This window comes from Quercus robur, chromosome 1, assembly GCF_932294415.1.
Source record: "Quercus robur chromosome 1, dhQueRobu3.1, whole genome shotgun sequence".
Taxonomy (NCBI): Eukaryota; Viridiplantae; Streptophyta; class Magnoliopsida; order Fagales; family Fagaceae; genus Quercus; species Quercus robur.
In genome coordinates, this window is record NC_065534.1 from 8,999,895 (window position 1) to 9,015,431 (window position 15,537).

Consider the following 15,537-nt stretch of genomic DNA (forward strand, 5'->3'; position numbering starts at 1 on the left):
AGGATGAACATTTGGATTGATTGAAATGAAACCAATGAGGACATGGGTGGGTGGTGCAGACAGCAAGAGATTGGAGGAGATGAATAGTTGGCTTAAATTAAGGATTTTGATATTTTGGTGTTTTAAATTTTTATTTTAAATCTAGATAAATTCTTACATTAAAATTTGACATATTATTATTATTATTATTTCTTTTTATTTTTAATCTTTTTATGCCAATAACTCTTTGCCATGTGTCCATAATTTTGTAAATAAAATAATTCGGTCTAAGTTAGATATCACATCATCACTCTGTTAGGCCATATAGAACATAAACTAACAGACATAGACAAAATGATGGAAAGTAAAAAGTTTTGTGAAGTTTATGGAAGAAAAACAAACTTTTATAAAAGTTTAGGGACGAAAATAATATTTTACCAAAAAAAAAAAAAAAACTTGAGCTGTCCTACCTCTTAGGCATGACCTAAAGCTTTTTAATTGAGTGTTATTTTGTGCTTTGGGCCCAATTTTAACTGACCACGGGGTGAGACCATTATTATTATTATTACTAGTCGCTAACCCGTGCGATGCACGGGAAAACTATTTTGTATAAAGATGAAACATTAAATTACTTAATGAAAAATAGAAATCAAACTTAAGTTTAAAATAAAATGAAGAATTAAATCTTAAGAATTAATCAATATTTCCAATAAATTGAAAAAAAAAAACTTTAAAAAGTGTTTTTTGGTAAGCCTGGCAATAGAACAGGTTGATAACGAAAACAACAATAAATGAATTTTTCCAATAGTTAGAAGCACCAACAACGAACAGGCAAAAAAATTTCAAAATTTCAATTTCATACTCTAATTGAAAAGAATTATAAGAATTGTCGTAGCAGCATAATTATTTTGACTCTAATCATCTCTCTGCAATAAATTTTTCCACAATACAATTAAGGACCAAAATGGGTTATGTATGAACTCCATATCCTGTTCCAAACCCAAAGATTCATCTAAACTACAATTCAATCAAATATAGAATACAAAACAGACACAAGTACCCTCTAATATAATTATTTACATAAAAAGAATTGGGTCGAAAAAAAAATCAGCACAATCTATTAAACAATAAAATTTCAATATAATCTTTGGAAAATATCTCTCCCATTGTCATCTTCATTGTTGTACATGATATGACATGGCTTCAAACTGTTGGCAGGAGGAGTCAGATGTTCCAAAAGAAACTCATTTGTTAACTATGGTAAAACTCATTCGATTGTGAACTATAGTAATTCTCATTGCATGTAGCAAGTACTGTCAACAAACCACAAATTTACTCTATCTTAGGAAATAGAAAAAGAGGCTAAAGCAAGGAAAAAAGAAGAATGATTCATTTAAAGCTTTACGTAGGCATTTGAATTGATGTAAGTGCTATATAATGTCTCAGTTGTAACCTTAATAGAGGACAACTCATTCAGCCCAGGAAAAAAATTTTCAAAATAAAAAGAGAGCAAAGAACGAAGCATTGAAAATATTAGTTTGAATACCAAGCCACTGCATTATTTGGCAGAAAATAAGAAAAAAGACTATTCAATGCATTGAATTAAATACCTTAGAAACAAAGTTCTACCAAGCACCTATCTAAATTTGAATGCTTGAAAGTTGAAAGTAACGTTGACAAACTGCGCTTTGACCATAAGGCTTTCATTATAAAAAAAAATTGAAAAGAACAACAATCCATCATTCCATTATTTCTATATCAATTGAAAATTTGGCAATTGAAATCAAATCTACTGATTAAGTACATTGGCTATTTAGCAGAACTGACATCTAAGAGTTTCTTCATCCTTTAATGACTTGGCAAAACATATTTTTTTCCGATCGTTGGGTACAAACAGAATATTTTTTGTACAAACCATAAAGTGGCTACAAACTAATGCAAGAGTAAGCAAGGCATTTTATCAAACACATGGTGTGCACAAAATATTTCAATGCCTTAGTTATAAATGTTTGTTATTATAAAAATTAAAAATTAAAAAACAGAAAACAATAGCATGATTGTGAAGAAAAGAATTACCAATAGCAAACCACCAAAAAGATACAATTGTTTAGTGTTTTAATAACTCATGTCTATGTCCATTACTCATAGCTTTCTTTTCCCTGCAACCCATACCAACAATTTGCATTAAATAATCACAACAGAAAATCTTCTATCATTAGTAAAATTTTCTCATAATTTCTATCTTAAATAGCTCTACCTTTTCACTTTGCTATTGCTGGGATTTGTAGACAGCTTCTAAACTATATAGATTTGGTCTTTCGCTGTGCATAACAGAAAGCAGAAAATAATCCGTGGGTTACTAAAGGAGGAAATTGGAAAAGAAGCTGGGGTCTGCAACCAAACAAAGAATCAAATAAAACCCCTCAAAAATCAAGATGCTACTATTAAAGAAGATTCGGTCAAACTAAAATACAAAATAAATAGAGACTAAACATGAAACCAAAGCTTGAGATAACCTAGAAACTTTAATTAAATCCCCAAAAAAAATAAAATAATAATAATAATAAAGGTCTCATGTTAATACAAATAGAGCATAAACTGAGAATTCTTACGGTGGAGGACATTAAATACCAAAACTACACAATTAAAAATTTGCTAAAAACCCCTTGTGGGGCCCAATGGTTTATGGGCCCGGCTCGCTCGCTTATAGGGAGTCCACAGGCCCCAAACTAAAGGAGACCAGGGCCCAAGCCCAAAAATAGTGAACCCGATGTGGCCCAAAGATACGTCCGAGGACCACTCAGTCCTCGGAGGACCCAGAATCCCATTGACGAAAGTGGAATACAAGCAAACTTAAAAGATCAGAAAATATCTCAGGGAAATAGTCCTTAATACCCTTCATTGACATGACACCGCACCTAACAGAGCCGGATTCTTAGGCTTTATGGACCATCTCCCACAACTTCGGGATTAGACTGATGGGACAAATCTCTGTCCTGGAAAAGTCGACCCTACACGTGGACGGGGGATAATGAACGTAGGCTAGTATAAAAGAAAACGCAAGGTAACAAAGTAGGGGGATCCATCTCACTTCCTGGAAAATACTCCAAAAATGAGAATTCCCGGAAAGTATATACGCTCCACCAGGGATAACCCATTGACGGGTAACCGGAGAATACACTAGTGCTCCTCGGACATGATTCGAGGAGCCCAATCCCTCAATTCATAAAGTTAATGGGCTTAGATAACCGGACTAAAGCCTTTTCCAGTCTAGGTTTATCTAATGTCCGGCTTGTACTAACGTCCCGTGACCCAACTCCAGCCTTTCAAGCCCACTCTCTACAAAATTTATTGTGAGGGATCCATCACGTGCGAACCCAACGTCATCGTTGGGCCGCTTGAGAATCGTGTCCCTACAATTGGCGCCGTCTGTGGGAAGGCTTGCGCGTTGGCATGGGTGGCGCATGAGTCAGCTCTCCAGCAAGCAGAGATTCACGAGTTTTTCCCATTTCCGGTGACGTACAGTTGTTGCTCCGCCATAAGCCTCTGCTAGGGGCTACGCCTTGCACTACTAACGGAGCGAGCAGCTCTAGGGGCTTCCGGCCTCGAGCCAACTCCTCCCTCCCTGGCCTAGGGGCCGACCTTCGAAAAATAAATCAGTATAGAGAAAAGACTACTTAACAAAAGAGATCTTAAAAGTTTTGGACAGAACCAAGGCCTTGCATGGTCCTCGGACCCAAGCCTATGGGGAAACCAAGTACAAACAAGAGATCTTAAAAGTTTTGGACAGAACCAAGGCCTTGCATGGTCCTCGGACCCAAGCCTATGGGGAAACCAAGTACAAAAAAGAGATCTTAAAAGTTTTGGACAGAACCAAGGCCTTGCATGGTCCTCGGACCCAAGCCTATGGGGAAACCAAGTACAAACAAGAGATCTTAAAAGTTTTGGACAGAACCAAGGCTTTGCATGGTCCTCAGACCCAAGCCTATGGGGAAACCAAGTACAAAAAAGAGATCTTAAAAGTTTTGGACAGAACCAAGGCCTTGCATGGTCCTCGGACCCAAGCCTATGGGGAAACCAAGTACAAACAAGAGATCTTAAAAGTTTTGGACAGAACCAAGGCCTTGCATGGTCCTCGGACCCAAGCCTATGGGGAAACCAAGTACAAAAAAGAGATCTTAAAAGTTTTGGACAGAACCAAGGCCTTGCATGGTCCTCGGACCCAAGCCTATGGGGAAACCAAGTACAAACAAGAGATCTTAAAAGTTTTGGACAGAACCAAGGCCTTGCATGGTCCTTGGACCCAAGCCTATGGGGAAACCAAGTACAAAAAAGAGATCTTAAAAGTTTTGGACAGAACCAAGGCCTTGCATGGTCCTCGGACCCAAGCCTATGGGGAAACCAAGTACAAACAAGAGATCTTAAAAGTTTTGGACAGAACCAAGGTCTTGCATGGTCCTCGGACCCAAGCCTATGGGGAAACCAAGTACAAAAAAGAGATCTTAAAAGTTTTGGACAGAACCAAGGCCTTGCATGGTCCTCGGACCCAAGCCTATGGGGAAACCAAGTACAAAAAAGAGATCTTAAAAGTTTTGGACAGAACCAAGGCCTTGCATGGTCCTCGGACCCAAGCCTATGGGGAAACCAAGTACAAACAAGAGATCTTAAAAGTTTTGGACAGAACCAAGGCCTTGCATGGTCCTCGGACCCAAGCCTATGGGGAAACCAAGTACAAACAAGATATCTCACAAGTTTTGGACAGAACCAAGGCCTTGCATGGTCCTCGGACCCAAGCCTATGGGGAAACCAAGTACAAAAAAGAAATCTTATAAGTTTTGGACAGAACCAAGGCCTTGCATGGTCCTCGGACCCAAGCCTATGGGGAAACCAAGTACAAACAAGATATCTCACAAGTTTTGGACAGAACCAAGGCCTTGCATGGTCCTCGGACCCAAGCCTATAGGGAAACCAAGTACAAAAAAGAAATCTTATAAGTTTTGGACAGAACCAAGGCCTTGCATGGTCCTCGGACCCAAGCCTATGGGGAAACCAAGTACAAAGAAGACATCTTAAAAGTTTTGGACAGAACCAAGGCCTTGCATGGTCCTCGGACCCAAGCCTATGGGGAAACCAAGTACACAAAAGCACCATCGGAGTTCCCTACTTCCCAGTCGATTGCTCGGATGGATTATTTAGAGATTATCAGCCTTAGACGGTGTTCGCGCGCTTATCACAGAATATTCAACTGTTATCCTGGTTAGTTTCCTAAGTTTGATTTATTATGAATTATCGATATAATGCCTGGTAGTATTGATAAACTGGAGTTAGTTAGATTATGTTTCAAGCTATTGTGCTCTAAATATTCTGAAAGAAACGCACGCATGGGGCACACTCACTCACAAAGTAGTGTAGTCAAAGGAACAGTATCCAAAACAAGTAAAGAAATTTCCATTATCACTAAAACAAAGAAATAGTACAACGTACAATGAAAAGCTGGAATCAGTTTGCGTCAAAGTTCATTACATAACCGAAAAGAAAGGAAGATACAAGAGAATAAAATGAAGCTGAGGAAGTAGGTCAGAGGAGAGGTTGGCTACAACCCCAGGACTTTGTTCTTCCTCAATGCTTTCACATGCCCACAACTCAAACAGCAAAAGAGATCCAACTTGAGCCTGACACCGTTGAAGGAAAAGTGCAGGGAGTTGGAGGTTGAGGGGCTTTCTCTAAATATACGCCAGCCGCAAAGCAGAGGCGCTGATGGCAGAAAATCTTTCTTCTGACATACCAAAATTCTGGCATGAACAGAACCTGCTTCGGATTTTGACTAAAAGAGGGAGAGATCCCCTTCCCCCTCGGTCGAAATGGAGTGTTCTCCTGAACTTATGCTTCCTGTGCCCGTACTTTACTACTTTGAGTCTCATGAAGGCATGACGTATCAGCGGCGGAGAGAGTTCTTTCTTCCCAACCCTTGCCTTAAACATGTTATGCTAAGGGAGGAGAGCTCCGGATATGGAAGCTGTGAGGTGGGAGAAAACTGAAGGATTTATGAGCATATATAAAGCAACTCTTTCTCCCTCCCATTCATTTGAAAAGACAAGGTGATGGCAGTCAACTCACGCGGCGTCCCGAGGAACGCTACAGACAAAATAGTTCGGGCTCAACTTCCAACGTCAACTGCAACCACAAGATTAAAGAGGCTCGTAAAGGCGCACCTCGGTCATTGTGACATCAGAGAGTACCACGTGGCCAGAGGTTGCAGAGATATCTCTTAATTCATGGGCTGAGTGGATTCGCGGCCCAGGCCCGCCTTGTGTGAAGGTCCAGGTGCTGTGGCCCACGCCGAGCAATAGCCGTTGCCGAGGACAACCCCTGCTCAGCGCCTTGGGGAAATGCCTTATGAAAGGAAGAATCTGAACTCAAAGAGTCTTGGACAGAACCTAGGACTTGCATGGTCCTCGGACTCAAGCCTATGGGAAAACCAAGTACAAAAAAAAAAGATATCTTATAAGTCTTGGACAGAACCTAGGACTTGCATGGTCCTCGGACTCAAGCCTATGGGGAAACCGAGCATCTAAAAGAAAAAGTATAAGTCCTAAACAAAACCCTGGCTGTGCGAAGTCCTCGGACTCAGGCCTTTTGGGAAATTAACTACTCGGATGGAGAAATTTCTCGGCTTAAATACTGGAAAAGGTTAAGACCATTGTGTTAAGAAGATGGCGAAACGAACTGATGATCGTTAGCCTAAAGAAATTGCTCATTGAAAGGGTGACATGTCCTCGGATAATTACTTCTTGCCCCTTATCAAGCACTTAATCCCCATCGCGATTAATTTTAAGGTAAGTCTCGTTCCTCACTGGTCGGATTGTTATGACGAATAATAATTTTGTTAAAGTTATTATGGCGTCTTTTTATTGGCAAGTATTTTGACCTAAGTTGTCATTGGTTCAAATGCTATATTACTGTGCCGAGCAGAACTTGCAAATTTATTAAAACATATAAACAGAACATGCGAGATAGAATAACAGTAACTTTTATTAATATAAAAAATTATTACAACGTACAAGGAAGGGCTTAAACAAGCCTATACAAAAAATGAACTGCCGAAGCAGTAATAACATCCGCAATACAGAGAAGTAAACAGTCAGGTGTCTTCTGAAATCGCCTTCAAAGTCTCTCTGAAATCTTTGCCTCAGTACTGCTCATATCAGGATAAGAACCTTTTACAGAGAAGAAGGAGAAGGAAGAAGAATTGGAACACATGGAAGCCCTTCAGCAAACTCTTGTCGCTGAAGAAAGCAAGGGAAAAAGAAGATGGAGGACATGAGTAGGAAGGAGGAGAAGAAGAGGGAAGTAATGAAAAGAAAGTAAAAGGAGCAAAAGAGGGAGAAGGGGAGCCATATTAGGTATGCTCATGAGAGAGCGGATGGAGATGACAAGGGAGGTTTTCGACTCAGTCACACCGGAAGTGGGGTGTGACGAGTCCCTGCTTCGGATTTTGGCTAAAAGAATGGGGAGGCAAATCTTGAGTCTCCGCCATCCTTGCCCTGACCGAGCCATCTCAAGTTTTGTTAGGACATGGCGTTTCTGAGAAAGGAAGGATTTATTCATGGCTGACTATTATGGAGGATGTATTATTGGATAAGGAATAACCAGACGGAAGAAGTGAACTATGAGAAGGGCCTGAGGGATTCAGATATGAGAGAATCACCTTTTGTCTTCTCTCTTTATATAGGGGAGTAAGACGAGGGTGCGTAACACGTTCTGATCCCCAAGAAAATCTGCGAATAAATGTGCATCCGTTTCATTCCCCCACGCTATCAGTAACCGTTAGATTGGGGAGGTCTCGTAAAAGGAAGACATTAAAGGCGTGCTACGGATAACCAAACGGAATAAGCGCATCACGCGTAAATCGAGGGAAATATCTTGTAGACCGGCGCATTCCTCGTGGAGGTGAAGAGTCGCCAACGTTGATCAAGGGCCGAATTAAATGAGCCGCAGTTACGGCCCGATATTACCAAAACCCACCTTTCCAACCAAGACGTTGGACAGCAGGGTTTTGAGGGGCTATTGTGGGGCCCAATGGTTTATGGGCCCGGCTCGCTCGCTTATAGGGAGTCCACAGGCCCCAAACTAAAGGAGGCCAGGGCCCAAGCCCAAAAATAGTGAACCCGATGTGGCCCAAAGATACGTCCGAGGACCGCTCAGTCCTCGGAGGACCCAGAATCCCATTGACGAAAGTGGAATACAAGCAAACTTAAAAGATCAGAAAATATCTCAGGGAAATAGTCCTTAATACCCTTCATTGACATGACACCGCACCTAACAGAGCCGGATTCTTAGGCTTTATGGACCATCTCCCACAACTTCGGGATTAGACTGATGGGACAAATCTCTGTCCTGGAAAAGTCGACCCTACACGTGGACGGGGGATAATGAACGTAGGCTAGTATAAAAGAAAACGCAAGGTAACAAAGTAGGGGGATCCATCTCACTTCCTGGAAAATACTCCAAAAATGAGAATTCCCAGAAAGTATATACGCTCCACCAGGGATAACCCATTGACGGGTAACCGGAGAATACACTAGTGCTCCTCGGACATGATCCGAGGAGCCCAATCCCTCAATTCATAAAGTTAATGGGCTTAGATAACCGGACTAAAGCCTTTTCCAGTCTAGGTTTATCTAATGTCCGGCCTGTACTAACGTCCCGTGACCCAACTCCAGCCTTTCAAGCCCACTCTCTACAAAATTTATTGTGAGGGATCCATCACGTGCGAACCCAACGTCATCGTTGGGCCGCTTGAGAATCGTGTCCCTACACCCCTTTTTAAGGGCGTTGAACCAAAGGCCAACCATTCAACCATAGCAACCCAAAAAACCAAAAGTAGATCAAACCGACAGAATTCCTCAATTTCACTCCCCCTTACAAATAACAGAACAGATAAGAGGGAAAACAAAACTTGAAAATTAAAGTGACATGATTAAGTTTAAAAGAACTAAAATTCACCTGCGATGAAAAAGGGATAAGTATAACAATGTAGAGTATGACAGAATTTTTAACAGAAAAAATTCTTTAAATTTTAGTTCATACCCCTTTTAAATTTCAAAAGTGCTGTTTCCCTAACTGCCCAACACTATCATTACATCCCACGGGGAATTCCATTAAGTTAAAGACATATTTTTGCAATCCTTCCAAGAAAATCAAAGTGCTACCTATCAGCAGAACAATTAACAACAATAAGAATCCAAGTTGCAACCAACATAAATTTTAGGAAACTTGCATCAAATGCCAATAATTGTATTATTCTAACAAAAAGTCACATATCCAAGTCCAAAAATTTATTATAGCCGTTAGTAGCAACCCAAAGATAAGAAAAGAGACACCTATTAAATTGGGCTATAAAAAAAACATTTGATGATTGCTACAAAAATCATGAGCTAAAGCTGAAAGTTCAATCCAAAAGTCCTAAACTTTAGGAAACTTGCATCAAATACCAATAAGTGTATTATTCTAACAAAAAGTCACATATCCAAGTCCAAAAATTTATTATAGCCATCAATAGCAACCCAAAGATAAGAAAAGAGACACCTATTAAATTGGGCTATAAAAAAAACATTTGATGATTGCTACAAAAATCATGAGCTAAAGCTGAAAGTTCAATCCAAAAGTCCTCCATAAAATAGGAATAGAGTATGGAAAAAACAAATAGATGAAGTCTGACTTATCTCTAATTCCAACAATACGGTAACAATGCCATACAAACATATTTTGCAGCAACTTTAAATGAGAATGAATTTCATTATTACAACATGGTAAGAAAAAAAAAAGATTTCAATTTCATTGAGACATTCTGTCAAACACTTAGGGTGATGGGGAGGATTTTAACAAAATAGACATAAAATTTTTACCAAACCTTTAATTTTCATTGATTCTAATTTCTCTGGGTCATTTTGTCAAACACTTAGGGTTGGCTTATTTTCACAAAGGATACCGATTCTTACATCATTCTCTCAACCATTATACCAGCAAAAACATGAGAAAGAGAGAATTACAGAGAGAAAAGGCAAGAAAGCTGGTGAATTTGTCAAACAAAATTGGATTTTGAATAACATATGGAAGACTTTGTATGTTTTGAATAAAAGGAAGATCGATTTGTTCCAGAAGACAATTTGCGATGTCGTTGGGTTCTTTGGATTATGCCCGTTTAGAGAGGAAAAGGGGTATGAACTAAAATTCCTAACTTGACAACAAACCATAATTGAAGAGAATATTAGAAAAAGAAATTAATACCTTTGCTATGATGAAATTAGAGTATTCCACTTCATCTCTGCAAAGAAACTGAATGATTTAAATCCAAAGAGATGAATTAAAATATATATATATATATATATATGTATATAAATATAAACGAAAACATTTAATCAATCACATCAGAATCCTATTTTCTAAGCCCTAATTTCTGAATTTAAATCTAGAACCAAAGCCAACTGAAATTATAAATTTTGAAAACGTATAACAAAAAATCAAAGAAAGAATGGGAACCCATCGGTGGAGGAATTTTGTTTATCAGAGAAAGAGTAGGAACCCATCAGCAGCGGTGTTTATGGGCGGAGGAGAATTACCTTTTGAGAGGAAGTAGGCCACGACCCGAAAATCAAAGAGAATGGTGAAGGACCCTCAAAATCAAATTGCTATCTCTGTCTCGGCCTTTCGCGGCTCTGTGTTTTTTTTTTTTTTGGATGCGGCGGTTCTGTTTTTTTTTTGTAGAATAGAATCTGTCTGGGGTAGCAAAGCCACAGGTAGAAGAGGAGTGAGGGGAACGATAGAGAGAGATACGTTTGCGTTTGAGGGAGAGAAATAGGTTTTATCGGGTTTGTTTTTGGAGAAATAGTTATTGGGTCAGAAAAGGGTTTTACTTTTTTTTTAATAATCTTTTTTTTTTTTAAATAATGCTGATGTGGAAAAATGTGGGAGCTCTAAAAGCTTCGGTTTTATATATATATATATATATATATATATATATAGATTAGTCATAGGTCCACGCAATGTAAGACAGTTACAATTTTTTGTTTAGTAAAAAGTTTGGTGATTCTTCCATCCACGCATCATAGTTATCAACACCTTCTCAAAAAAAAAAAAAAAAAAAGTTATCAACATAAAAAGCTTATTTATTGTGGCATTGTTTTGTCACATTAACTATTTTGAGTACTTGAATGAAAATAAATATATGATTATTCTTGTTAGAGAATAAAAAGGACAATAAATTTATTTATAAAAAAAATTTCCTACTATGGTATGTTGAAAAACTTATACTTTGCAAGATGAGCTTCACAATCTTCATGTGAAATGGAATTCCATTGAATAACTTACACATTGCAATATTGTAGATTATAACACTTAACATAATATCATAAATCTTCAAATATCTTATCCCTTTATTAAAAAAAAGTCCTCAATTGGTCTTCAAATTCAAATTATATCATAACAAAGCATTAAAATTGTGTAATTCACTCAAAAACTAAAATTAATTTAAGCTAAGGGGAAAAAAAGATCATAAAGAAAGATATTACCTCAAATCATTAATTAAATGATTAAAAATAATGATATTACTCTTTGTCATCTTGGACCGAAGTGGATCCAAATGGACCAAAGAGGACTGAATGTACGAAATGAACCTAAGTGGACTGAATGGACCGACATGAACTGCATAGACCGAATTGGACCAAAATGGACCGAACTAAACCGAAATGGACTAAAATGGATTGAAGTAGACTGAATGGACTGAATCGACCTAAATGGACCGAAATAAACTGAATTGACCAAAATGGACCAAATTTAAAGGCACAGTAACAATCCTAGACATTAATCTTGGGAAGTAAGTGATATAAATTTCTTGTATAGTTCCTTAGGTTCGCCACTAAATTCAACTATGTGATTACACTAACAATGACCAATACTCACACCATTAAATTTAATTATTTTTGGGGAAAAATAATATTGTTCATATTACACCGCCAACACAAACACATCAATCAATCAATCATCAATATATATAAGTAGAGATCTCATGTGGGAAAGTATGAAGTTTTGCCAAATGACGCATTTTATAAAAAAATAATTGAAATATCCTAAAGTGCCATATAAGAGATAAGAACAAATTAAATATTGATTTTTTTGTTTCATTTGGTTCAATGTTTTAGGAGTTTTCTAATTAAAATATAAATATTCTTTGTATCTTTTAGTTCAATATTTCAAGACTATTCCTTCCTCCCATATACACAAAGAATTATTTGCATTTCAATTCACCATTTTCACCTCTTGCACTTCTACTCTTTTATATATACTTACCCATAGCCCTTCATGCCATCCCATGTCACAATAAACCAAAAATGATTTCATTTACCTTCAATCTTTTGATGATACCTACCTACCTCTTTCATTCTTGTCTCGATCATCTAATCCTAACCCGTATGAGTTGGCTACAACCAAAGAAGGGGGGCATGCATTTTATATTAAGTGACAACGGCAATTAAGATTTTGATATTAAGGTCAAACGTTGTAGATTTGTGGGTTTTGTAAAAAATGTGATTAATTGTGAGTGTTTGGGAGATGTATTTTGTTTTAGAATTAAGGAGAAAGAGAAAGACACATTTTATATTAACTTTTATTTTACAATATTCCCCCAAAGTTTAGTATTTTTTTTTTCCTCCTTACTTGAACTGAATAATTATAATGGATATGTATGTGCAATTTATAATTGTTTTTTCTTATGATGAACTCATTACTAAAAAAATTCTATAACAATTATGTTATAATATATGTACAAAATTCTCTAAAACCATCTTGCATAAAATATTACTACAACATTATCCCTGCATCGCATGGACAACTTAGTTGTTGAATTTAATTGAAGAACTTAAGATATATACACCTAAACTAATAAACTATAACTAAGTTTGGCTCAATGAGATTCTAAAAATTAAAAAAAAAAAAAAAAATGAAGAAGAAGAAGAAGAAGAAGAAGAAGAAGAAGAAGAAGAAGGTTTTCCACATTGAGAAAAATAAGTATTAAATTGCCACAAGCCTCGACTAAGATGCTGGATCATTAAAACCATACTTCACAATCCCAAATGCTACTGCCATAGTATACTTCATATTTCATAATACTCAATGCTACTGCAATACTGGGCTATGATATGGGCAGCTTAATTTGTTGCTCCATTTCCTTGAAAATCCAAGTTCTATAATGCCACATAGTGGGCACAGATTGTTTCACATTCATTAGTGTCCACACTATTTTATAGCATCTCCACATTCTTTTATTTGTGTAAAATGTGGATATTTACATGAAAATATAGACTCTGAAATATTTCACATCAAGCAGTGCGATACAATATTCACAGCATCTCACATTCCCTGTAGTGTAACTTTTGAAGGGAATACTCATTTATTTTTTATTATTCATTATTATTTTAAAAAAAGAAATTCTATGCTGTGGGGCCAGAGAACTTACGACCCGGCCCACTTTCCACTAGGGCCCAGGGCCCGTGCCGAGGAGGGTAATTGCCGAGGACGAGTAGGAAAAAACCAAATAGCCTAGAGACGCAGCTGAGGATGACCCTGTCCTCGGCATCCCAAGACTTCGAAGGGAAGAATGACATGCCATCAAAGGCAGTCTCCAAAAGGCCCCCAGGAGAAGAGGCGAGTAGAATGGGACCTACGTGGGGGTACGGTGTGGAGGTGGTTCAACGTAAATACGTCTCCTCCGCATTGAATGCGTCCACAAACGTCCTAACCATATTAATGAGAAAAGACGCCTGAACAGTGTGGCTTCGGTTATTGCAACTAACAAAAAGCAAGGGGAGGCGCCTGATGGGAAAGATACTTGAATCGACACTTGCCTGATCAACAGGTGGAGGGCCAGGGTCAGCCAAGAAGGGCTATATAATGTGAAGACTGATGCGCCAAAAGAAGGAGGCTGGGAAAAAGGGCCAAAAACCAGAGCCTCCCAGACCGACTCAAGGAGAAAGACTCCCCGAGCGAACACGATTTAGTTCTGTATGAACTCCACCACTATCCACCGTACGGTGACCAAGGCCTAGCCTTTCAAACCCACACTCTACAAATGATATTGTTTGGGCCTTTTTACGTGCGAACCCAATATCATTTTGGGTCGTTACAAATCGAGTCCTTACAATTGGCACCGTCTGTGGGAAAGGCTTGTGTGTTGGCACAGGCGGTGGGTTGAGAAAGTTCCCCCCCATCATTTCCAACAGCCTGTTGTAGTGTCCTAACATAAAGTTCCATCAGGGGTTACGTTTCTTCAATAGGGGCTACGCTTTGAAGCGTCAGTAGTGTGGATGGTTCTAAGGGCTTGGCCGAGGAGCTAATCCCCCCAAAAACCAATGTCCCACACCTTGGCCGAGGGGCTAATCTCCCCATACTTAAAGATCAAGTTTTGGACAGAACCAAGGTATTGCATGGTCCTCGGACTCAAACCTATGGGGAAACCAACTACTCAAAAATCAAGTTTTGGACAGAACCAAGGTATTGCATGGTCCTCGGACTCAAACCTATGGGGAAACCAACTACTTAAAAATCAAGTTTTGGACAGAACCAAGGTATTGTATGGTCCTCGGACTCAAACCTATGGGGAAACCAACTACTCAAAAATCAAGTTTTAGACAGAACCAAGGTATTGCATAGTCCTCGGACTCAAACTTACGGGGAAACCAACTACTTAAAAATCAAGTTTTGGATAGAACCAAGGTATTGCATGGTCCTCGGACTCAAGCCTATGGGGAAACCAACTACTTAAAAGAAATCTGGATACTAAGTTGGACCTAACAATACACGGGACATCTCGGATGATGCCTATATCTCCATTGAAGGAGGTTCAGCCACGAGTTCAATGCCCTATAGGTGCGGGTAAGCTAACGTTCCAAAACATGATTCTAAATATATCGCATGCACAACCATTCATACATGTTAAGATAATTAGTTCAAAAATCATAAACAATAGTAAGTATCGACGAGGGCAACTAACATGTAATCAAAAGGAAAGAGGAAGAAAGGAATTTCATATATGTGTTCAACAGGTTCAAACTATAAGCAAACTACAAAGTTTTCAAAATAAAAGAGAAACTAGTTAATCATTAAACTAAAAACAAATACGGAGGCTAGCCGGGGTTTCTACTTCTTCAATTCTGTGTCGGCCACATCCTAGGAAGGCAGAATAGGACTAGCTTCGACGCCCTGGAGGACAGTCCCTTCTGGGGAAGATTGAGTAGGATCGGTGTCGGTACTCTTGGGGACCTCAGCGAGGGGAATTACCTGCAGGGGCTGGGCAAGTATGGCTGGCTCTTCGGCATCAGGGATCTGAGCGCTAACCATAGGCTCGACATCCTCTTTGGTCACCTCAGGATCCATACTTTTAGGTGCTTCTATCACATCATGAAGCTCTCCCCTTTTAAGCGACTCGCCAGGAGGGACGCTGATCTGTGTAGCTTCTGACTGAGTAACCCCTGCCTCGTGTTGATCGCTCACAGCCTCGGAGCT

The 15,537-nt window shown here is 38.8% G+C and overlaps 1 long non-coding RNA gene across 2 annotated transcripts; it reads right to left on the reverse strand.

Moving 5' to 3' along the window:
• Positions 1 to 871: 871 nt before the first annotated feature.
• LOC126719411 (uncharacterized) lies at positions 872 to 10,829 on the reverse strand. 2 transcript variants are annotated; one of them, XR_007653188.1, is made up of 5 exons: positions 10,602 to 10,829; positions 10,270 to 10,306; positions 2,237 to 2,300; positions 2,056 to 2,138; positions 872 to 1,292 (listed from the first exon to the last, which is right to left on the reverse strand). It is a non-coding gene; the product is annotated as an uncharacterized LOC126719411 (long non-coding RNA). The 2 variants fall into 2 exon arrangements; XR_007653187.1 differs by lacking the exons at positions 10,270 to 10,306; positions 10,602 to 10,829 and having other exon boundaries at positions 2,237 to 2,566.
• Between the last annotated feature and the right edge of the window lie 4,708 nt (positions 10,830 to 15,537).